Source organism: Uloborus diversus, chromosome 10 (genome assembly GCF_026930045.1).
Source record: "Uloborus diversus isolate 005 chromosome 10, Udiv.v.3.1, whole genome shotgun sequence".
Classification (NCBI taxonomy): Eukaryota; Metazoa; Arthropoda; class Arachnida; order Araneae; family Uloboridae; genus Uloborus; species Uloborus diversus.
Window position 1 is genome coordinate 89,619,341 of NC_072740.1, and position 26,871 is coordinate 89,646,211.

The following is a 26,871-nucleotide window of genomic DNA, read 5'->3' on the forward strand; positions in this document are numbered from 1 at the left end:
ACCACCAACCTGAAAAGACGTAGTTCTATGCTTATGTGTAGTGTCATTTGAAGCGGTGTTTTTCGGATACGATATTTGTTGTGATATTTTTTTTAGTCTTCGAAATTTGATTGATCACTGTATAAAAATGATGGAAATGTGAGTATTCAACGAATTCCGAGGTTTCGGAATTTGATTTCTTGTTTTCTTTTAAAACTTCGGTTTTTCATTGTTCTGATCTGTGCGGCATGAGTTTTCTGTGAATTATGGATGAAACAAATATTATGAAAGTACTGCTTTCTGTAAACTTATATTTATTATTCAGAAACAAGTAGTTCATTAATTCATTTAAGATTGTATTTTGCCTTTGAAGGATAAGATGTAAAGTTAGCAAACGCAAATGTTCTGATGTGTTATGCAATGAACATACGTGTATGAGCATATTGCGATTTATGTGAGGAAAAGAATCCAATAATGTTCAGAAATTATGTAAGAAAAATTCAAACTTGATTTGAATTGATATTTTATTTAAGATTGTTTTCAAAAAACCACTGATTAAAATCAGTTGTAGAAACTGAAAGTATTTTAAGCTTAGGACACATTTGGAAGTCATTATAATGATTTGAAACAAAAAAGATGTTTCAGAAATAATTATTTTTTTCATACATTGATTGTTATTTTTGCAGATTATGTGCATTACTGTGGTGTATCATTGAAATATATCAATAGCTTTTTTTTTTTGACTATCAGAATATTTCTAATTGTTCCTTCACAACAGAGTTCTAGCGTATGACAGCAGATGAAAACAGTACTTCTGTTTTCCTTTGCAACATTGTACAACCATTTTAAAAGTTCTTCCGTTTTCTTTCATAACGTATAAAGCGTATCAGAACTACTTCTGTTTTCTTCGATAACATAGTACAATCATATAAAAAGTAGTTTACAATTATTAATTACCGATTACTTCTCATCCTGTGTTGAGAATTATAACCATTGTTAAAAAAAATTGTTCATGATGACATTTTTAGTATAAAATGAAAGTTTAATTATACCCGCAGACCCCACAGTGCGAAGGGCAAACAGCACTGACAAACTCATGGCTCAAGAATCAAAAAATAAAATTAATTAAATGATCCTGTACTCAAATTTTAAAAGTTAAAGATATTTTTATAATGTTTTAGTTCAAATTTAAGAAAAAATAGGAACCCAACACATATTATGTGAGAACATCAGCAAATCTAAATGTTTAGAAATAATTTACTAAGTCATCAAAATATGAATTTGAATTAAATTTTTTAAATATAAAAAACATATTTTATATCAGAGAGTTGTTAAGATTACCCAAAGTTAAAAAATATCATGATCAGACTCGTGCCAGTTCTAAAAATTTTAAAGGTTAAAACAAAAATTTAACTGAAAGGTTGAAATTTCTGCATCCTTCCCAACAATGCAGAGTTATGGGAGCCTTGTTTTCTTGCTTACATACCTTATACATAAAATTAGTTTCTAAAAATCAGGACTCAAAATACACATTAGTACCTGGAAGTACTTATACAGGTAAAAGTTAAGTACAGTAGAGAACCAATTATCCGGGACGTTCGGGACCATCGCTATCCCGGGAATCTGAATTTCTGGGTTTTCTGGATTGTTAAAAAGCACTATTGGCCAATTGTTTGTAAAACTTAAATTACTATAATAGATATTAAAATAAGAAGAAAACAGTCCAAACTACTAGTGAGAGAATAAGTTTAAGCACCCAAAAACTTAAGTTATTCATAAAACCTGAGACCCCCACATTCAGTTTAAAAAAGAAACACCACTTTTCAATGTTTTAAAATGAGAGAAATTAAAGGGAAAGGCAAGAAACAAGTTTTTGAATGTAAATGAGCAATTTTTCTACTATAGTGTATGAAATAATTTGTTTTCATGAACGCATTTTTTTTAATTTTTTTTTTAAAACTTTAATAAAGGTTTTGTGTTTGGAATAATGGTAGTTATTGATAACTATTGCTTTTGCATTAAGTTAATAGCAATAGGAATTTGATTTATGAGTCCTTGTATTTAACATTTCTAGATTTCATAATCAACTCCCAAAAATTTGCGAACCTGGTTTTCGGCATTTCCTGCACTTTTGTGATGTCACTTACACTCGAAACGACTTTAATTTAAGGCCGTTCAATAAAATATTGCATTAGAATGCAACAATATTCATTTCTTTAGTTTTCAGTTGGAATAAAACACTAAAATTTCAGACTCACGAGTGCACTTTTTTATTCTAGAACATATTTCGGTAATTTTGCCATGGGTAAAGGCTAACTCTTTGAAGTTTGTTTTTGTAAACATTTTCCCAAGTTATACTTGAGTAATATGGCATTTATGAAGAAAACGTTCATACTCTTTTAGTTATTTAAAAACAAATGCTTAATTTTCCAAACATTGCCAAAAATGCGTATTTTTTAAAAATGGCGTTAAAATCGACAAAAAGTTGTTGGTTTTCTAGTTTCCGGGTTTTTTGGTTCCCGGATAAAAGGTTCTGCACTGTACCTATACAATAATGAAATAATCTTAAAATAATAAAAAGGAATTAAGAAAAAAAAAAAGATTCAAACTAATGAATTCAAAATATAGGTGGAAATATTGAAACAGTTAAAAACAAACAATCTCTGTTCTAAAAATTAATTATTGGGGGTGAACAAACCACTAGGCGGTTAGGGGCCCTGCTGATTTTCTGCAGGGGGTCACAAGATTTATAGATCCGGGCATGACCCTATTGATATGCTTAATTGCTTTGTCCAATCCAAAAGCAGTGCCTGTGTTTTTAAAATTTAGTCCTCCATTCAAGCTCTGTTTTTACTTTTTAAAGCATCATAACTAACATGGTAAACTTGACCATGAAGGGATTAAGCCTAAGAATCTAACTTTTCTATTAATCGTTTTACTGGATCTCTCTCTTTGAAGTTGAATTCTGTTTCAGCGGTATTTTGTATTTAGTTGGTGATGTTGAGTTTTATTTTCAATGTAGAGTGAATTATTGTATTTAATATCTGCCATTTAATATTTTGTTTAAACACAACAGTGAAAAAAGGATTTTTATAATTTTCATCTGAGAACTCAGACTTAATTAATTCAAATTTTAATGCATTTAAAATTCATATTAGCAAATACAGGATAAGTTGTGAAACACAAGCTTAATGGTTAGTTCAATTTTCTGAAATGAGTAATTTCATTTATTCCTCTTGATTCCCCCCCTCCCCATTAAATAAAATTTCTGATAAAGTTCCCCTCACAAACCAATAGTCTAGTTCCTCAACTGCTGCAGATGACCAGAACAAGCCAGGTCAGCAACACAAGACACACTGAATTAACAATGAGCTGCACTATACACACCTTGAGGCAGAAATGCAAACTGTACTAACGCTGCTCATGGCAATGTTATTCCAGTTCGTTTTAGGCTCTTCCTCATAAATATGTTCATAGATTCATGGAATGGATACTAAAACGCAAGAGTTTCTTAAAATATTGTGATTATGTATGGTGGGGATGAAGATTTCTTTATTGTTTTAAAATTAAAAAAATATGATCTTGAACACAGTGGCCAGTAAAAAAGTAGTAGCTGCTAATTTAGAACTGTACAATGGCAACTGACTAAAAATTTCAATTTTTGGGTTAGGTAAGGAGAGAGAATTTCCAGGGTTTGTCCAGGATTTGTATCTGTTTTTGTGAAAAATCAAATAATTTTGAAGAAAAAAAAAGCTAAAAATAATGTATTCAGAGGGAGGATTTTTAATTTGAAATTTTTAAGTGGGTGTTTGAGGGTATTTTTTCTTTTCTGGAGAAAATATTCTTAAGGGTCTTGATAGTATTTGGAGGGGGAGGGGGCATCAGTTCTAGAGACGAGCACCCCAGATATATCAATATCTATACACTTTTCCACATAATGCTAAATTTTACTCTTGTACTAAAAGTATTAACAACATTATGTGTTTCATTAAAACTTAAAATAATTGAAACAAAAATAAAATTCAGGCAGTGTTTCAGCATTTAACTTTTTGACATATCACAGTCTTAAAGAGCATGGATTTTCATTTAAATCTTTTCAATTTTATGATTTAAGTACAAATAAAAATAAAGTTTATTAGTTTGCCTTTTAACAAAGTAAAATAAACATCAAAAATTAGAAAAATCCCATTCTCATAGTGGGTGCAAAGAGATCGCGATATTCAAAGTGAAGACTTGAAAAGTATAAAATTAGTAAATCAAAGAATTTGTTTCAGAAAAATTATTTTTGAATTGCATTTTGAAAGTCTACTTACTGTAAACATATTGTTAGTATCTATCATCAGAGTTGAAGCAAACATAAAATTAAACCAACAATTCAGTGTTTAACTTTTCAACTGTCACGAAGTATTTTACTTGAAAATTCCAAAATATGATTTTAATATAAATTAAAAGATATTTCCTTTATTTTCCTGATAACAAATGTTGTAAGCATTAAAAATGAGTAGTCTCTCTTATTAGATGCAAAGAGATCATATTTTTTCAAAATGAAAGCACCAAAAGTATAGAAATGTCATACAAAAGAAAAATTTAGCACCGTAAAATAATTTTAGAATGACGTTTTAATAGGTCTACATGATGATTATAATTAATGATCAGCAACATATTTGCCAAACATGTGGAGTAAGGAAAAGAAAAAAAACTGTGGTGGGGAGATAAAACATTATGGACAATATTTTGTAGTAAGTTACCGCCCTAAAGCCAGGGCTAAGGCAGAAATACTTAAAATACACCGCCAGCTCAGTTATTCCATCCGAGGACTGCAGTTTCGTGCTTTTAGCACTCATCAGCCTGGACTAGGAATCACATGAGCTGGAGGCGAAAAACCTCTTAAGGGAGCCAAGAGAGCCAAACAAACTGGTAGCTAAAGCAGAATTAGCAAACCAGATGAGCGACCGCAGTGATGGTGCGGTTCAACTCAAAGATTGATGGCAAAGCTAAAGTATTTTGTAGTAAGTTACCACCCTAAAAGCGCCTTTAGGGCAAACTAACCCCTCTGTTAGTTTGATTTAGCTCCAATTTTTTCTGCTTTAGTGCTACCGCTGTAAAAAAAAAAAGAACCCCCTTAGTTCTGGTCTAGGGGCGGCTGCAGCCTCAAAGTGGCCCCCCTAGATTCGCCACTGGTGAGAAGGAGGTGTTTTGGAATTGATCTAGGAAAAATTATGAAGTTGAAATCTTAAAGGCACAATTTTGGACTATTTTTGATCTAAAATTTGCATTATTGAAGGTAACAAATAAAATTACTCCTATAGTGACTAACTCTGATGGATAATACCACTCAGATTAGTATACAAAAGTAAAAGTAAATTTATTTTTAATTTTGAAGAAGTGTTAGTTTTATCGATTTTTTAAAGAACAAATTTGAAAGGTGTGAAAAGAAAATTTGCAAGTCTCATGGACAGGGCCGGACTGGGTGATCGACAGGGCGCGGGAAAGCCGAGTTGAAGGGCGCCGACTGAGCCTCCATAATATCTAAGAAATTAAGTTTTAGTACAGACTTTTTAAAAGGATAAAAAGTCATTGGGAAGCAAATGAAGCCCTTTTTTTGTTGCAGAAAATGTCCAAACAAAAAGTCATATTTTTCGAAAGTTCAAAAATTATAGGAGAGACCTCCCCCCTCCCTCCAAAGAGTGTTGGCACATCCCCTTAAATATTAATGATCACTCCCTTGAAAAAAGCCCCCCCCCTAAAAAAAGAGGAAAGACCACCAAAATACCCTCTGAAAATTTGAATAACGTCGGGGGGGGCAATTGGGAGGGGGATAATTTCTAGTTTCGAAGAATGAGATGTTTTGCTAAATATTTCTCAACAGACACTTCTTCCGAAAATTCTTTGCTTGTTCGTCTTTCTTCTGAAATGCATCATTCACTAGCATTAAGTGACAACATCTCTTGCAGTGATACTTTTTTTTTGTGTTGTCGATTGAATTTTTTTTCACTGGTGTCTGCTGGTTGTTTTAAAACATGACGCTGTCATTTTGTTACATGTATTTCTCGATTCCTTAAGCTGACGAGGTTCTCCGTGCAATCGATATTCATGCCCAAGGTTGTTTTTTTTTTTTTCTTTTTTTCCCGCATATGCTAGTTTGTCATTTTCGACAAAATGCTTCTACAATTTAAAATTAAAGAGATACACATGACGTTTCAAACTGTTGTCTGTTTTCAAAGACTGTTAAAAAAAAAAAAAAAATCCGCTTTATTTATTGTGCTAAAGTTCAAAACTGAAAAAGAATAAATTAAAAATATCATTTCATCTGTAATTTTTTTTCTTTGGATTGTTAAAAATCTTTGCATCTCTGCATGGTGCTCTTTTAAAGCATTTTAGTTATGCAATTATTTCGAGAATAGGAGCGAGTGGTAATGAATATCTGGTTATTACTAGTTTCTATAAATGTAGTTAAAAAAAAAGGTATGTTTTTGGATGAATAGCAATACAAAAAAGGCATTCAGTCATGAAGGGAAAACTTGATTTTACAAATTGGGTAAATCAAGAAATATTATAATCTATCAAAAATGAAAATTAATAAAGAGTAATTAAGATGAAGAATTTAGTGTGGATATAACATGAGACACGACCCTAGTGATTAATTAATTTCAGCTCCCAAAATCAAGAGATTATTCGAGTTATGTTTACGCATTTGTTCTGTTCTTACAGTAGCTACAAGCTATGCTATTGTTTTTCTGTATCTCAAGCGTTAAATTTGATACGAATTATGCATTTATAATGAAATCGGCTTATGTATGCTATAAAGTAACTGCTACCATGAAAATGAGTTAAAATATCATGTTTTTTTCTTAATGTTTGCAATGCATATTTTTTGTAAATAAAACATAAGTATTTAGAGTAATTCAAGTCTAATTTTAAAGTCTGATTTTTTTTTCAAATCCTATATTTATTTATTTATTTATAAGTAACATGATCATGTCATAGGAAATATCTTGGGGGAAAGTTACAAGAAAATACCACCAATCGAACTCTAACTCATCCAGTGCACCTGATTGCCTCTTTGCAGTACGTAATAAATAATATCGTTTTGATAACACTGAAAATATTGGGAAAAGCTCGAAATTCAATTATTCGAGAAATCATTTTTTATGTATGGATATACATTTAAAATTACTATTATTGTTTGTGACCATTATAAGGAATAAATGAATTAATTAATAAAACTTTTGCAAGAAAACTCAGATTTTAGTTTAAAAGAAGAACAAATAAATTTCTTGACCATGTCCAATTTTCCTCTTGCCTCCATTTTTTAGTTAAGAATTCCTTATTTTTTTCGAAGTAAAATTAAAATTACAAATTTTTTGTTCCGCAGTATAAGAAAACAGGAGGGTTTTTCGCGATGATATTTTTTCCTCCACATTCTTAAATCAGTATCTAATTTCTGAAAATCCATTTCAGAAATTCTCGCTGTCCTAAGTGTTATATTTTTTAAGTATATATATATAGCAAACGAACATTTTAAACGTTTACATTCATTTTCATGGCATTGTTGTCTTAAAGTTTCGGAAACTTTTTGAGTGTAAAATTTTGTTTTTAAAAACTGACGCGACCTACAAAGAGCCGTCATAAAATGAACCAATTATATTTTAAAGAGAGGGAAAATGAAAAAAAAACAGTTCATGGACAGGCTTGATCTTAATCTTTTTTACTTTATAAAATAATAGTTTTCAATTGATAACACAAGACACTTAAATTTTATCTTTCAACTTATCTAAGTATGTTGTTTTCATAACTATATGTAACGTCGAATATTTTGCAATGTCATGTATTAGTCGTTTCGCCTCTCATAGATCATGTTACAGTTAATTCTGAATCTTAGATCGTAATTCTATATTTTAAGATTATACACGAAAGAAAATATTTTCGCAATAAAAATAAAATGAAAACTGAAACGAGTAACCTACTGTTGAAAAGCTCCTTGACTTCATATATCCAATTTTGCTGCCGCTTCAAAATTACTCTGATCCAAATGACTCTTCGACTCATGTAAATAATAGCAATCGGACCTCTTTCTCTGTCATCTAACTGGATAAAATTTATGATAGTTGTCCTCCTTTGTCCAGTAGAAACCCCTTGCTACGAATCCCCAAGCATCGCAGATCCTTATCCGTAAAAAGCATCTTGAAAGGCGTCATTTAAAGCTATAAAACAAGTGTGTGGTCTACATGAATGCTCCCTTTTTTCTGCTTACCATAAGATAGTTAGTCAAAAGCTCTTGTTACAGTACAAGAATGCTTCGAAAGACCCTCATAAAATGCTTTATGGTTAGAATCTTTAGCTTTTATTCTTTGAAAAAAAAGTGCTCTTTATTTTTTAGGCTTTATAACTATCTTGATATGTGAAAAAACTAACTACAGATAGAAAACGAATAAGGTTACTTCGATATTTCTCATATTACATTTCTAACACAGTCTTTCTTGACGCTTATTAATACTTGTAATCAGGCCCGTGTCCAGGTTTTCATAAAGGGAGGGGTTCTTACCTGGGGGGGGGGGGGGGGAATTCAATTCCTAACAACCTTTATTAGTTTTACTACAAATTATTTATCCCAGTATAGCGTTTATACACCTGTAAGTACTGCTGTACCCCCCCCCCTTCCCCTAGAAGAATAATTCTGGCTGCTCAAGTGACCAAAGTATTCCTTCATTTTTCAGGTTCACTTTTATCAAACCTTGTTTGTTTCTTTTTAATTAAATCTGTTAACTGTGCGGTTTAGTGCAACAAGTATTAAAAACTCCCCACGAATTCTGTTTATGTAAGAGAATGCATATCAGATTTTATGTTCTGAAATAATGCTTAGAAGGAGCGTATAGTAGATGCAAATTACATTACTAAACACAATCACTAACACATCTTCATAGCTGCAACATATGCCAAATTCATCATTATCTCCTTACAATAAGCAATATTAATGCTTTGTATTGGTAGATAATTCAACGGTTCTATCACCACAGTTTTTCCAAAATATTATTTCAGTCGGCAAAGCTCTAACAGTTGTAAATTACATAACATTTGAATGTTACGCAAAAGATTTTAAGTTATGAAAGAAGAAAGAAATGCAAGCGTTAGGTCCTGAATTAGAGGGGGGAAAAATACAGAATTACTGAGTTAAAATTACAGAAAAACTTCAAAGAGAAAGGGGGGGACGTTAAACACAGGCTTTCACATTAAAGTTAATTTAAGTCAATCGTTTTCTTCATTTGACATACCTTTTTTTTTTTTCAATGGGAGGGGTTTAGCCCCTAAAACCCTCCCCTTGGACACGGCTCTGCTTGTAATACCAGTGGCGTACCTTGCACGGGTGACACTCGGAGCGGTAATTAGTGATGTGGCACACCCATCTCTCCCTCCAAACACAAAATAAAAAAGTTTTCCAATTCTATGTAAACATGAAAATCTTACAATTTTCAAAAACAACTATATTTGTGAAAAACAAAATTTTATGTGGGATAATATACAAAAGGCAAATAAAAACTATGAATGCTTTTTATGTAACTTGCCCTAGACGCATATGTGCGTCAAGAGATCAAAAAAGTTAGGGGGTCTGTGAAATTTTTTGACCCGTAATTACTTTAAACGTATCTCACACACAGGGAAAGATGATGGGTTTTCAGTTTTTTGTTATAAGAGGTCACTACTATTTCTAAGTATTGACAATATGAACCTAATTCTGAGTATAGTAGTATGTATTGATTTCATGGTGTGGCGTGGGAAATATTGGGGTCCGGTCAGTCCCACCACGTGTAAAATTTCCAAATTAGAAGTCTTAAAAATGCATTTCAGCTTCATTTCTTTCAAAAACTTGCAATTCCACTTTGGGTATCACCCCCCCCAGACACTCAAACCCTAGGCGGACAACTCCCCCCCCCCTGCGCGACGTCACTAGTAACAGCTTTGCGTTTTACTTATTAACAACATCATTGTAAATTCCTTCTTCAAACTCAAACCTCGTTTCGCTCATAGTGAACTGTATTGTTTCATTGATACAAAGTTTATTAATAATAACCTTCAGAAGTCAGCAGGATAGCGGGGGGGAGGGGGTTTGGAGCTTCATGTGAGGGAAAACACAGATCAAAAAACTTCCGAAAATGATATAAAGGCAGCATAAAATGTAATAATAATTTTATGCCCCCCCCCCCACCGCTAGGGCAATGATGAACTTCCTCCAAATGCTACGCAGCGCCCCCCTCCCGAGAACGTGACCCCCAAAATGAGACTTAAAAAATAGCTTAAGTTAACCCCTAACAATTTCAATGCCGAAGGCTATGCCATGACCCCCTTTCTCTGTGCACACCTCTGGCTAAAAAGACAGTGAAGGAATTAAATCCAGTTAAAAAAACTGGAATATGTTTTGAATACAAAGTTTGTCAACGGTAAAGATCTTGAACTTTTGTTATGATTTTAATTGACAAAATTTAGTTTAAAATCGAAAAATGTTTTATCTTTAAAACTGTTCGGCATCTTTATTGTTTCGTTCAATAATTCCCCAAATGTGCCCTGGGGAGCCCTGCAGTACTCCTAGGATCACATCAAAAATTAGGTATTTTTTCTCAACTAATTTAGACTTATTTGTGAAACTTTTTTCTATTTTTTACAGAGCCTCTACAGGATAAATAAGAGCTATTCAAAGCAGATACACGACTCGTATTTATTTTTGACTGTCAGTTACAAGTCATACTTTTATTTTGGGAAGGGCGCCATGCAAAAATCTTAGTTCGAAAAAGGGCGCCTTGACTCTGAAAAATCTAGGAATCACCGTACAGTCCTGTCCTAATAGTTTTTTTGTGAAGCGACGAAAAATTCGACATCTGTCATCGTGTTCATCCATCCACTAAAATATTACTTTTATGCGGCTTATTTCTACATTACACTATTTTTAATGCGCAGATTTCAAAAATTAACATTATCACCCCCCCAGACACTCAAACCCTAGGCGGACAACTCCCCCCCCCCCTGCGCGACGTCACTAGTAACAGCTTTGCGTTTTACTTATTAACAACATCGTTGTAAATTCCTTCTTCAAACTCAAACCTCGTTTCGCTCATAGTGAACTGTATTGTTTCATTGATACAAAGTTTATTAATAATAACCTTCAGAAGTCAGCAGGATAGCGGGGGGGAGGGGGTTTGGAGCTTCATGTGAGGGAAAACACAGATTAAAAAACTTCCGAAAATGATATAAAGGCAGCATAAAATGTAATAATAATTTTATGCCCCCCCCCCCACCGCTAGGGCAATGATGAACTTCCTCCAAATGCTACGCAGCGCCCCCCTCCCGAGAACGTGACCCCCAAAATGAGACTTAAAAAATAGCTTAAGTTAACCCCTAACAATTTCAATGCCGAAGGCTATGCCATGACCCCCTTTCTCTGTGCACACCTCTGGCTAAAAAGACAGTGAAGGAATTAAATCCAGTTAAAAAAACTGGAATATGTTTTGAATACAAAGCTTGTCAACGGTAAAGATCTTGAACTTTTGTTATGATTTTAATTGACAAAATTTAGTTTAAAATCGAAAAATGTTTTATCTTTAAAACTGTTCGGCATCTTTATTGTTTCGTTCAATAATTCCCCAAATGTGCCCTGGGGAGCCCTGCAGTACTCCTAGGATCACATCAAAAATTAGGTATTTTTTCTCAACTAATTTAGACTTATTTGTGAAACTTTTTTCTATTTTTTACAGAGCCTCTACAGGATAAATAAGAGCTATTCAAAGCAGATACACGACTCGTATTTATTTTTGACTGTCAGTTACAAGTCATACTTTTATTTTGGGAAGGGCGCCATGCAAAAATCTTAGTTCGAAAAAGGGCGCCTTGACTCTGAAAAATCTAGGAATCACCGTACAGTCCTGTCCTAATAGTTTTTTTGTGAAGCGACGAAAAATTCGACATCTGTCATCGTGTTCATCCATCCACTAAAATATTACTTTTATGCGGCTTATTTCTACATTACACTATTTTTAATGCGCAGATTTCAAAAATTAACATTATTTGTCTTCTTACTTGCTTCTATTGCAGGGATGATCGTTAGCAGAACAGGGAGTCATGCTATACGCTCTTTTACAGCAACTTAAGTACAGTCAATAAATCAAACCATTCTCGTATACTTGACCATAGATATGTGCTGTTGCGTTCCCCCTCACATCCCTTTTTTATTGAAGAAACACCATGGGTCTGCTTTTGTCCTCAGAACTGAAACTTGGAGCAGAAGATAAGTCACAAACGATGCCCTGGGAGCAGACCATTTACGAAAGGAGAGGGGATTAATTGCCTATATGAGGGTAATGAAAGGGAAAGTTTATATAAATAAGAAGAACATTGCTTTTGCATGTGAAAATATTCTCATGCAAAATCACTTCTTGGTTCTACATAATTTATTTCCATTTTGCTACAACATTGTTTTGGAAAAAAGAAAAGAACAGAAGGGCGCCTTTCGAGAGGGCGCACCGGGAAAAGTCCCGGTCAAGTCTATGGCCAGTCCGGGCCTGCTCATGGAACCTTTGAGAGAGCTCCGTAGAACCCTGGCGTTCCGCGGAGCACAATTTAAGAAACGCTGCCTTATAGGGTTCTTTCTACGCCTTCTATTGCCAAATAGTGACTCATCAAACATTCGTCCTACAATTTGAGACACCCTTTTGAAGAAATTCTCCCAATTACCTGTTTTTTTTCTTGTGGAACATACAGATCTTATTAAAGGAGATTTTCGAAGTAATTAAATGTGGAATGATGGTCAGTTTTTCCACCAAAGTAAAGTCCTGGTAGTTCCTTAAAAAAACATAGCAAAAGCTTATTGATCAGGCTTTGGCTAGTGTTGAATTTATTAAATTTTTCCACCGGAAGTGCCGATAAACATAAATGTACATTTGTGATTTTCATGTACCAATCTTTTTTTTCTTGAATTGTTTTCGTTAATTCCTTGCAGTGGTGGCAAACAAAAGTCTCCTATTGAGTTGCTGCTTCATTGACAAATTTTGCTTTTTATTTAAACTAGGCTTTGGTTTATATTGTTTGACATTAAACAACAATCATAATATTTCTGCTGACGCTCGCCTTGCAATAAATAGTTGGCTTAGAAATTTTTTCAAATGTTTTTCATAAAGCAATAGAATCTAAAAGTTAACATAAAAGTTTAAATAGTTATAAATAATTCTCTGTATTTAGAAGCGGAGACAGAAAGTTACATGCATCAGATAAGTTTAGTTTAGGTTTGTCGTCCTCTATAAGTCCGAGTTCTATACATGCTGCTTGATAGGATGGCAGGACCTTTACATTTCAAAACGCTTTAGAAATATGTTAGACCAGGAAAATGTTCTAAATAAATTCATAACTGACAAAATTCCTATTGGCTAATAGGAAGAATATTGTAAATTCTACTGAGAGGTCAGTCTTTCTCAATCCAGGGATGCCTTGCAACCTCTTGTACTCGTTTTCTTTGATCTGTACTGCACAAGTCTACTTTTTCCTTGGCAATTTGTTTCTAATAGGATGTTTATGACCTACATTGTTTAACTATATCATTTTAAATGCGGTCATCATGAAGAATATTTTAAAAAATAATTTTTAAATTTTTTTTTTCTCTTCTTGTTCAATTTCTTTTCTATCGAATGTTCTTTGTTCATTATTGTTTGAACTCATAACTTTGAATGTACAGTATGTATGTGCTATTACTCTTTGAGTTGATAATTTTCTAAACTAAATGTACTTAAGTGAATTCATTAGCAGATGTTTCTAATTTTGATTTTAGTGTGAATAAAAACTTTAAAGAATAGTTTGAAATGCATGCAAAATTATAAGTTTTAGAAATATGGATTATTATTGTGTATCTGCACTACTTGAATTCAAAAACTAATTTGTCCGAAGCAAATCTCTGTTATTATTCGTTTAAATAAATTTAGAAGTTTAAACATTGCTTGACTCCAAATGGTTTGCAATGTTTGCAATGAATTCTATACCATGTCCTCTGCGGCCTCAAATAAATGTAAAGCTTTTGGCGACTCTTATGCTTACATTGTGATTTTTCTTTTGTTCACTTGTTTCCATCGCTCTGCATTTAGTTCAAAGAGAACCTTCAACCACTCTTTCGTTGCCAGTTTTGTTGCTCTTTCTATACATTAAAGAAAGTATGTAAAATAATTTTTTAGAATCTCAATCAGTTTAGGGTTTACAACCTGTCCAAGTTCTTGAGATTTTATAGTATTCATGATCAACTAATGTTGTAACTTCAGTAACCTTTTGATTCACCTTTTGGTTAAAAACTGACATTTCACAGAATTAATTGTATAGCAAACAGTCAAGTTTTGAAAACTAAAAAAAAAAAAAAAAAACCCAGAATTTTAAATATTTTTAATGTGATGAGTTTTGTTACAGACTGAATGTATTCTTTTTTTTAACGTATGTCAAATTACCTGATTAGTGCACTTCTAAAATTTGTCAGGTCTTTGTGTACCAGATTTCAAGTGCTGATGTTGTTTATAACTGAAATTTGAAGAATACTAGAATACTATGCTTTGAGAACAAGCAAATATTTCCTGAATATTGTTTCAGCAATCTTATGAGTTCTTCCCAAATATTTGAAATGAACTTTGCGTGGGAAAGTTTTCATTGTATCTTATATTTAGTAAATTAGACACTTTTCTGGGTACCCTCCCATCTCAAAGCTTTTTTGGCACATTTTTAGATACCTTCCTTTCTGCATGCCTTTGTGATGAATTTTTAGATTTCCTCCTATTTGCTCTCTAACCATTCATCATTGAACCTGGAACACCAATCTGTAAATCATTGGCTATATAGGGGGAAGTAGGGCATGTTGGACCGGTCTCAATTATTTTAATATTTTTTATCTTATTTTATGACCAACAAATAGCGCTTATGGTCCTACAAATCCTATAATGAAATCACATGGTAGAGTTATATTGAACAAATTGTATTCCAAAAAGTGTTATTTCAGTAGTCCTGAGTAATTTTCAGAAAAATAATTTTTTTTTAAAATGGTTTTCATAAAGATTGCAGAAAAAAAAAATTGAACTCCTTTCTAAAGGTAAGTTCTTGTAGTTCACAACAATGGGCAATGTTTACATTTTTTGTCAAAAAGAAAAAAATTATGGCATCACTTCTTCAGACCAAAAAGGTGGTGTAGGTTGGTCCACTCTTTGTGGGGAAAGTTGGACCGGACCAGCCTACCCCACCTAATTAAAAAACTTATTTTTTCTCTTAAATCTCAATAATTATAACAATATTCTAAGTGTTTGTATATTTTATACATTCATTTCATGTTACACATGTTTCGAAACAATAATAATAAAAACTTAGAGGGGAAAAAAGCAAATATATAGTTTATAATCGTTTAACAAAAATTTTACTAAATTAATTTTACCAAAAAATTTATTTCATATCTGCACTTTTTTACTATTTATATTTTCAAATATACTTCCAAATTTTTGGAGTCAATTGTTTTCTAAGAATAAAATATGCAATACGTGCTATAATGAAGTTCCTGTATTAAACAACAGTTTTTTGCTAAACAAGCATTCTACATGGAAACAAAATGAAACAAACAATTAAGCAAATACAAAAATATACTTTTACTTAAGATTATCTAATTTTGATTTTAGAACACAAAGATATTCTAACTTAAAGCTGTCAATTTTATTGACCTTTTTCTTTAAAATATATGGTATTAGTATAACAGGATTCTTTTCTTTTTAGAGTTGTTTCGTGCAATGCAATGAAGTAAAAAAACAGCTTTTCCCCCCTAACGAAAAATATTGATGTAACTTCACGTAAAAGTAACATCCTTATATATTATTTCTGTAGCTTGTTTTTGGTTTCTACGCCAGATTTTCCTCAATTCTTGATCGATTTCTTTGATTTACGCCTTATTTTAAAGCTTATGGTGCTGGCTACTGACGAAAAATAGACCCACGGTCTAAAAATTGTTTTTTTCAGCCGAAAAACCTGTTTTAAAGAACCAGAATGAGGTTTTCGCTTAAACTTATAACTTTAATTTGCGCTATGACCGACAGAGCTGAATAGCTTGATCGGCAGAGCGTTCTCTTCGTAACCAGGAGACCGCGTGTTCGGGCCCGCGTCCAGACAATCTGCAACAAAGAATTAGAGAAATATCGCGTATTACATGAACCCTTAATTATGTGAATAACAACTATGAAGGAATAGAATAAGTAAGAAGGAATCGCTCCTTGCGGATATGAAAACTTGAAGTGACTTTGTGCTAAATTACTTCGGAATTGTACGTTTTTCTTTTTAAGCTTTGGCTCTGGTTAGAAAATTAAAGCATAATGTAAGCGAAAATATAAGTGACAGGTTTAAGATTTCAGACGACAATAGAATTGTTTTTTGTTCAGAAAAAAATAATAAATCGTATATTGATATATATATTCTTCTATTGAGTTTTTGACTCTTTGTACAAATAAAAAAATTACGACCTCAATTTGAAGGATAAAATATATATTTTTTCTTCTTTTTGCAAAAAAACAAATAGCTTATCACATTTTTACTACATTCGAAAAGCTACGCTTAAAAAAGAGCGTAGTTTAATTTATTTTGTATTTTAACCGTGCTGTTAAATGATGAACACATGCTACCATCTAAGTCATAACGGTTCAAGCAGCCTGCAGTAACAAATAGTAAAAATTTTCAAAAAAAAAAAAAAAATTTCTTCAATATCTTATCTTATATATTATTCCCCTCTCATTTTAAAACTTATCAGGATGGCTAATGACGAAAAATAGACTTACGGTCGAAAAATCAAGTTTTCGAAAACACCCCTTGCTGTTTCAAAACCTTGATGCCTGCAGTTCTTATGATTTTTTTTTTTCAGTAAAGTTCTAATGCAGTTTTCCAATTTTTTACGTCGCTTTCGGCAAAAAAAAAAAAAAAGCCTGTGTGTGTTCGTGTTCATATTTTAATAAAGCTTAAAAGCACCGGACTTAGTTGTTCGGTTAAACTGATAAGTTTTTTTCGGTAGAGCGTTCGGCTATAAACTATCTGAACTTCGGGCAAGCTTGGGCTGTCCGACATAATATCAAATTTATATTAGTATTACGCATTACATGTACACATAACATATGCACGTAATAAAATAAATGCAGTGGGAATGCTACTTGGTGTTTTAACTCCTTTATGCAGGCTGCAGTTATCATTCGGATAAGTTGACTGTTAATCGAAAGGTGTTTTTCCCTTTTTTTAAGCTTTGACTACATCCAGACCACTCAGCATAATGTAAGCATAAAAAAGTATTAAAATTACCTAAAGGAAATCCTTTTTGCGCAGAAAAACATTTTCATTGTATGCTGAAATATAGATGTTTCTAATAGCAATGTTCGACCTTTTGTAAAAATGAAAAAAGACTACGCCAAATTAAAACTACGAGTTTCACCCAGTAAAGCTTTAATTTTTTATTCGCGCTAATACGATATAAAGCATTAAAATTATTATCAACTTCATTAGCAAGAAATCATTTTCTACTCCTCTGCTTTCTGCTGAAAAAAAAAAAAAAACATTTTGTCTACGTTCGAAAAATTACACTTAAAAAACGGACTCAATTCAACTGGTTTTGGTTCTGAATTTTAAGTGTTCGATTAAAAGAGAAACATGTGCGGGCATTTAAGCCGTAACGGTTAAAGCAACCTTCTATGTGAAATAGTTCAATATTCAAAGATAAAAACACTTATTTTCAATCTAATTTATTACTTCACTAGAATGTTTGTTTTAATCGCTACGTGAGATCTTCGTCATTCTTTACTCAAATTCCATGCTTTACGAATAATTTTAAATCGTATCATGCTGGTTAATGACAAAACATGGAAGCATGATCTTATTATTATTATTATTTTTTTGGCAAAAAGCTTTTTTGCTGTTTTTTACTACGCATTCCTTCAATGAATAGCTTTCAAAAAGGAAGGCGCACATACTAGGTTTGTTGGGGTGTCGGGTTGTTAATCAGACTGGCGCAAATTCGAATCCGTGCCAATAAATATCTCTTTAATGTTTCTTTTTTTCCCGTCAGATGCTCACATGGGCAGGAATGTATTTGCCACAACCTGTTTTTTCACATGCACAATTATTGCTTTTTCACGAGTCACTACTCAGCCACACTTTTAATGATATTTATGTTTGCATTGAAAATATGTATGACCAAAAGGTGAGCGATGATCAAATTATCACAACGTTGTATTTAACGAGGTTTTGTTACTGATGTCTTTAAATTACATGCGTTCTCTTCTGCCCTTACTTTTTTTCGGTTCTTCTTCATAATGTTCTTTCTTTGAAAATTTTAAAGAGCGAAATGTCTTATGAAACGATTCGAAGCACAGTGCGGAGTTCCGCACGGGTCGACTAGTATGACTTATCCTTCCAAAACCCAGTCCAATAAAAGTGCTTCTTCCAAAGCTATGGAAGTAGCACTTTTATATTCCCAGATATCATTTAGCACATCTTTAGTTAACTTGAATCTGCATTAATTGTCTCATGAATATTCAATAATTGAATTTTCTTTTGATTTTTAAAAAATACTTGTGTACTAATGGTGAATGCTTATTGCTATTTTTAATTAAAGATGATTTGTCACTTAAAATCAATTTAATATGTTATATTGATCGTTAAACTTTATATTTTTCACTCTACACACAAAAGAGAATAAGGTGTTTACAATATTTGATAGTATTTATCACTAAAACTGTAACAAATGTTGTTTGAGTTATGGGGTCCAACGTGCCCCACTCGTGGGGCACTTTGGTCCATTTTACAAGGTTCCGTTAAAAAATTAGCATAAAAAAAGTTTACCAATTCAACACTTCCAAAAAATATGTAATGTTGAGAAATGTTTAGTGAAACTTATCGTAAAAAATCAAATTGCTCATTAAGTTTTTTGATGAGATGAAAAATGATCAGTAAAAAAGCAGATCAAAGTGCCCCACCTCCCCTTAAGAAGGCAAAATATTTCTGATCAACATCTTTGTGTCGCCATCTCTTGGTCCTACTATTCACCATGTGCTGTTATTTTAAGGAAACCTATTTTTTCTAATGAAATGAGGTACTTGGAACTGGTGTCAAATAACTAGAAATTATTCGATGTTTGTAGGAAAGGAGACAGCACTTTTAGGTGCTGGCTGCTGAGAATGGAGACATAGTAGTGCAAGATTTTGCATTTTCTATCAAGTATGCGTGCCGGAAATTTTGATTTCACTCTATTCTGCAGTAAGACTGAGAACTGAACAAATAAATAAAATTTGCCTTTTCTTACTCCTGTACGAAACGGTTTTGTTTTTCGGATCCCGATTTGTGGAAGAGGTGAAATTTCTACATGTACAATGTTTGAAGAACTTGCAGAACAATTTTGGTCAAATGATTTTCTGTTGCAGAACATCATAAATATTCTGCTTTGGAGCTCATACTATATATTAACAAAATATTTTGATGCTCAGCCTAAATGTGGCAACGTCTTACATTGCATTATAAATTACAAAAAATGTTATAATGAGTGATGTTCTCAAACTTTTGCCTGGTAGCAATAGGACATATCAAAAAATTCTTTTATATAGCATTTAAAATGCTATTAAATATGATATTAAGCCTGGAGTGGTTTTGGGATCTGTGAAAGAAGTTGTAATTTTAAGTAGAATTTTTCCCCCTAGACTTAATATTTGCTTGTGCTATGGTACAATTTGAATTTGTTCCATTTTTAAAAAGCTTTATCTGCAGATTTGGGGCATCCCAAATGTTGGTGCTCTGGGCCCTTGTACCCCAAAGTACTTTGAGACGTTACAATAATTTCATTAAACAAGTAGGTCTTGTTTAAGTAAAAGAACTGATTTACTATTTTCTAAATAATGAGTACATAAACTAAAAGTTACTGCTTGTGCTAAATAATGTTTCTTAAAGACAGATAAACAAAGTAAGACAAATAATTATGTTCTGAATATTTTGACATTTCTGCCTTTTTTACAATTTTTGGTTTTGAAATTGGAAAATAAAATAAGTACACTAACCATAAAAAGTGAGTGTGTGTGTGGGGGGGGGGGGTTCCCTTCCTTGTCCCCCCCCCCCGATTTGCTGCCACTGGGTTGTCATTTTCTCGAACCTTGGGTGATTCAGAACATTCCCATTCGCTGTTTGCTGAATTTTACTTCAGCTACAGGTCTCTTTTAAGTCTTCTATTTAGGGACTAGTACAATAGACCTCTGGTCGTTGTGCTTGGTTCGATTGAGGTCCTCTTTCTTTCATTTGATTTATTTTAGTCAATACTTTTGGATAATAATTTGCTTAAAAATTGTGTTTTTAGGGATGATGAGAAAAATGAAGTTACATCTAGCACTGATGATCCTGTACCGAAAAAGAAGAGCAAGAGCCCTTCACCGTCCTCATCCAGCAGTGGAGAAGGGTAATTATTTTTTTTTTAAAATATGTTTTGCGTATAGGGGAACAGGGAGCACATGTGAACATGGTATGTTTCACTAGGATAACGTTAAGCAAAAACCTTTAAAAAATCTCAATTTATAGCAGTACCAGTCCTACTTCTTGGTCAAACTTTTAGAGCAATACGCCAGTTTATGTTTCTGTGGTGACAACTTCTTTGTTTTTGCAGGTGTTTTATATGATTTTAGTTATTTTTTCTTCACGTGCAAACATATTTTGAACTAACTAATAAACTAAACTTTATGTTTGCAAACCATTATATGAACGCAGGGTTCCCACGGGCCCTCAAAAGCCCATATAAAGGCCCTATTTTCAAGTATTGTTTGTAGGGGCTTCTCTAAAGGCCATATTTAGTTGTCAAAAACCTTAAAAGTAGATCAAAGGCCCTATTTATAAGGATTTGACTGACCCTTCGACCTTTAATAAATGGTAAAGAAATATGCTAAAAAGCTACAACCTAATAAACTGATAATTTGGAGCATAGTAGATTTAACAAAGGATTTTGCTATTTATATCCATGCTCATTGTTAAAAAGGCATATGATTCTGTTATAAGGGCAAAGGTCACTTTCACAAAGTTTCGAAGAGTAGTGACCTTATAGCGAGGTCCAACCTGTATACCTGTATGTTTCTATATATGTGTTCATAAGCGAAACTCTTTCTGCCTTGAAAAGTTTCTTGTTGCTGCACTGGCATGAAGTTGTCCTATATTGTTCAAAATGTGCCTTAAAAAGTGCCGCATAAAGGTCCTATTTTGTAATCTCCTGGAAGAGTGGGAACTCTGGGACAGTTAAGTAAATTTATGAAAAGGTTAAAATTTTTATATTTAATTAAGATTTTTGAAAATTAATTCTAAGGCAGATGACGATGTACTTGTGAACACAACGTGTAGGGACACATGTGAACAGTTCCCATATCCTCTCCATAATATTAATATTAGTGTAAGGTTATTATAAGTGTTAAAATTGTGTAAAAGTTATTTGTAATGATTTTACCGCAATCAGTTTGTAAATTTATTGTTAATTTTTATTACATTATTATTAAATTTTAATTGTTTATATTACTGTTTTTTATTTTTTAAATTATTTTGTTATTAAATAGTTGGCCAACAATTTAGTGTTGTATAATATTTAGAAGAAAAAAAGACGATGCTTTTCTTTGACTAAGAACTGAAGCTTAAAATAATTTTAAAATTTATGATCATAATCTTTTTGAAACTGAAACACACTATATAACAAGAATTAACGTTACATTATAAAATATTCTTTGTAGTGTTTAGCCTTCTAAATATTTTTCTTGTGATCAGAACATGCTAGGAAACTTTAAAAGTTTGCAGTTAGCAGAGTTATATAGTTCAGAAAAAATATTTCCTTATTGGCAGTTACTGACAAAGAACAATTTGAACTAACGAAGTGTGGGTTGCAAACCTTTCAATGTAATTGATATATACTTAAATGTTTCATATTAAAGAGTTTTTCATTTAAGTATGATGTTTGCCCTACATTTTTCAATCGTGGTCATAAGTTCCCTCGGCGTGTTTATGTGTGCCCCCTATAGGGGCACATGTGAACGATTGAAGATATTTTTTTAAAAAAATCAATAAGTAAAGAAATTATTTTTTAAAAATCTGAAAAAGTTCCAGGGCATAAAAGAAAGACTATTCAGTCATGGAGACACTTTTGCTCTGAGAAATTCATAATATTTTCTGAAAAATTAAGAAGTGAAAAAAATTGTTTACATGTGCTTCCTTCCCCCAATACATTGCTTGAAATTAACAGTGGTCCGCTCATCCGGGCCATCAAAAATATCCATTGGACCTTAATTCACAATGTATCATTTGTACCTTTATTTGCAATGTTAAGGTTTTCTTTTCAAGAAATTTCTTCTGCAGTATAATGTATTATTTTTTCACCTCATATTACCTCCTGCAATAAACATAAGGTTTTGTGGCTGAAATCTGTCTCCAGTATTGGTGTTGGTGAACAGAAATTCCTGTTTTTTTCCTTCTTTTCCTCAGTCTCTCAGACATGTCTGTTGAAAACTGTTGACCTTTTTTTAAAGCTTAAACAGATGGGCAATTCCATGGTGTCAGGCGTAAAAAATGAAAAAAATATTCTCAGTTTTAATTACATTTACCGAATATAAACTGATCCAAAATGATTAAATTTATTTACAAGATACTTACTTCATCCCACTGAATGAAAAATCATGTTAGTTTTTCAAAATAGATTCCTAAAATATAAATTTAAAAAATTTAAAGAGTTGGTGTCGGACGTGAACACACAAATAGTAAAATTGATGGTTCACACAAAAATTATTAAAAGTCTGTGATTTGGCTTACATTTTCATTTTAAAAACAGCTTAACTCTTAAGTATACTTATGATTGAAGCATATTTCACAGTTTTCAAATAATATTATAAAGAAAAAAATATTTAAAAAATATTATTAGCTTGGTGTCGGACGTAAATTTTCTGTTTTGGACGTAAATTGTTCGTGTTGGATGTAAACTATTGCTCTTAAATGTAAATACAGAACAATGATTAGAGTTATAAATATGTAAATTACAGGTTAAATATACTGAAGCAAAATTTACGAAGTAAATTCAAAAGTAGGGTTGGTTGGGGGAAGTGGGGTACGTGGGTCACCCCCCTAAAACTGAAAAAAGCATAAGGTTTTTATGCTTTTTTACATTGATCATGTCATGGTTCATCACAGTGATTGGTTTTGTATTTTTTGGGGGTTTCTTGGAATCTTTTTCTAGGTCAGTGAACTTAGTCAAAAAAAAAATCTGAAAAATATTTTTTGTCTAGTTTAAGCAACATTTTTCAAAGAAGTGTCTCCCGATTAGCATTTATTATTTTTTTATGATCATTAAAACTTCATGTGCAGTTTAACTTAACAACATACTGCAACCATAATTTTTGATTGAAATATTATTAATAACTGCTTTAGAGGAGGGGGTCCCACTTACCTCGTTAAATTTCGCTATAACAGGTCCCCCACACTAAGGGCTAAGTGGTTTCCCAATAACAGTGTGGATTTGAAAAATCAAAAGCAACTCTGTTGAAATATTTATATTAATGAAATACAAAACAACTATGATGATTTAGTAGGAATTTATAGTTTAGCTACAAAAACTGCTAAAGCTGGTGATTAGTTATTTGGGAAACTTATGTCAAAGAAAACCATTAAGATTTATGTAGGACTAATGTTGATAATGGTTCTTCCTTTGCCAACATTACATAGACACAGTCATTTAGTGTTTCCAATTTCTTTTTCAACTTATAATTTTGGCTAATTTGCCAAAATTGATCTTAATCAACTGTATTACATTAGTTCAACACACCTTTATATGCACGAACTGTTCTCATAAAGGGTACTACTTACCCTATTCAACCCTATATGTATATACAATAAACTCACTAAGTTGTTTTTTATGCATGTTTTGCTTTAAGTTTGAAATTAAAGGCAAAAATAGGAGAAACGCAGTTGAAAACATATGCTGTTTAAAGGAATGTAACAGTGTCGGACGTAAAAATTTTTTAACGTCCAACACCTAGATTTTAATAAAAAATATTCACTTATTACAAAATTAAAATAGGTTACATCAATGAGATTGAAAATCTTGCTTTGTACCCAAAAATACATGTATGTAGCTTTAAAATTATTGGCTCAGCATAATTAATTGCAAATTTTGGTGTCGGACGTAAAACTCTTAATTTACCCCAGAGGAATTCTTTTACAAATCAAAATGAATTATATTTTGACACATTTTTGCAACATCACCAGCAACACATTGTATCTTTAAATGGTTATTCATCTCAATTCATAATATTGGTATGTATTTTTTGGAAAAAATAGAACTTCTTTGAGAGTCACCAAATATGGTTTGGAAAATACTCAAAATGTTAACCTTGGTTTAACCTCCTGTAACTTATTTATAACTGAAGTCATCAAGTTTTAGACAGGCATTTCAAAATATACAATTCTTTTCCTTTAAAATGATACCTTATTTGTTTAGAAATTTTAATTTTGAAAATTTGATCATCTGGTTAACCTTATCATGGAATTGCTCAGATTTTGAAATATATTATAAATGCAAAAATATGGAATGCCTTATTTTTTGATTTAAGCTGCTTTTAAAAATTTTTAACTTGCTGGAAGACCATTAAGCACTGTAAGTGCTCTCATGTCAGCTATACCAATATCATTCGCAATTCTATGGCGATCTAGTGATCTTCTATCTGGCCATTCCACAGGAAACTGTCATTTTTTCTGCATGTGCCCATTCATACATTTCATTCAAAATGATTTAAAGCGTAAAAGGGAACACAATTTTCTTTCTTAAGAAATCACATAAGTAAGCCAAAAAGTTTTCATCACTTTTTAAAATTATTTCTTTTTTTATGAAACATAGGAGCAGTTACGTATGGTACAAAATGACCATTTTCAGTGGAATGGTCATATACATAATTTTTTTCAAACTTTTGAATTATTATTTCTCAACAAATGAGGTACATTTTCTTTACGTTGGAGCCTTAGCTATCTAAACGTACAATTAGTTTTGTCATTGCTATATTAATAGAGTAAAAATATTAAGCAACACGTATAGCAAAGTACAAGAGGTTGACTTAGGATGTCCCGCAGGTGACACATGCAAATAAACTAAATTTCAAGTAACAAAGTTATTTAATGAAAATAATACTATGTCAGGAGTATCTTTGTATCAACTCTAAGGATTAAAAAATGTGCTCCTGTTCAATTAAAGTATTCAGATATTAATGAAACTATTAAGTTTGATTTTCCCGAATGTGACAGACGAATGGCCCTGTTCACACATGACCCTGTTAATGACAGGGTATCAACTCTCGCAAATTGTTTCAGTTACCAGCCATGGCTTCTTAGCCATATATAATTTTATTATTTTAGGATACTTAGCTTTAATTCCCTAACTACCAATAATGTCCCAGCAAGTGTTTTCATTTCTTTTTGCATTGATTTTCTCCATAAACTATTCACATGACTATTTGAACTCAAACCAAAGTGTCTGGTTATCACATTCAAATGTTGTATAAAGAGGAAAAAAATTGGTATGTCTGCAAAGTGTTACTTCTGCTGATTGTTCAAACACAGAAACATATTTTAGTTCGAAATTGTACAAACTGCATACATATCCTGGCCTAACTAAATGCAAGCTTTTGAATTATTACTGTGCAGAATTTATGACAGCTTGAAGTCCAGGAATAAATTTCTACTCCCTGCTTTTTCACAAGTTTACATTTGTGCTAAACAAAATCCATTAAGCCCAACAATGAGCTTCACAAAAATTCCCGAAAATATATTAACAGCCAAACATTTTTTAAGCTCCCAAATTTTCAGGCTCACAATGTGATAAAAATTTCTGCAACCTTAGCCTAAACCTGGCAATTGGTCTCACAAAGCTGTTCCACCATTTTGAAGTGCTTTTTTTTTTTAAAGATCTTAGATCATCAGGATGCTGAAAGTTTGCTTGGGGTATTTTTAAAGAAATCTCTACACCTCTATAAAACTTCGTCCAATTTGGAGATTAAAATACCAGGTCAGTTGTTGAGGAATCGCTCACGTACATTTTTAATGTTTTCCCCAGACCAAAAAAATTAGCAGAATGCTTTTAGATAAAAGGGAATTTGATTCAATTAGAAAGTCACATTTAGTAACATTTTGTATAGAAAAGGTGGTTTTTAAAACTTTTTGGCATACTGTATGCATTCAAAATCCAAGCATTTTTCAGTTATTTTTTTAAATGGCGAAAAGCTTTTAAACATTTGCTTTTAAAAGCTTTGTTTAAAAGCTAGATTTGTGTAAATCTTCACCTTTCAAAAAGAAAGGTTGCTTTTTTGATGATGTTTTACTAAAACTTCAGGGGCTGGGAAGGCATATCAAACATTAATTTAAAAGGGGTAGAAAACCCTGGGGGAAGCACTCCATTTCAGTTGAAACTGCTTCTAGCTAGAATCAGCCATAAAAGAAGACAAGACATTAAATTTGAAAAATCAAGTCTTGAATTCGTTTTTGAGCACTGTACCATCTGCATGTGGAAATTGTCAAAAGGGATGCGAAAGTCTACTCTTCGATAATTTTATATGTTTAATTTACCCTTTACCTATACAGAATTGTGCAGTTTACAGAGAATTTCCCTTTAAAGGTTTAATATCAGCAATTCATTTTTTATTATATCTTTGTACCTTGCTGTCTTTTTATTCTTTTAAATACTTATTTAAATATTTCAGGTGCCCGACCAAAGATGAAGAAATTAAACCCTCAGAGAAGTAAGTTTTGGAATAATTCATAAGCATTATCTTTTATAAAATTGTCTTGAAGGATTTGTTTAAATGTTTCTAAATTGACCCTCCTTCA

The 26,871-nt window shown here is 32.2% G+C and overlaps 1 long non-coding RNA gene across 1 annotated transcript; it reads left to right on the forward strand.

Moving 5' to 3' along the window:
- LOC129231395 (uncharacterized) lies at positions 1–26,871 on the forward strand. Its single transcript, XR_008581249.1, has 3 exons — positions 1–138; positions 20,342–20,440; positions 26,745–26,871. It is a non-coding gene; the product is annotated as an uncharacterized LOC129231395 (long non-coding RNA).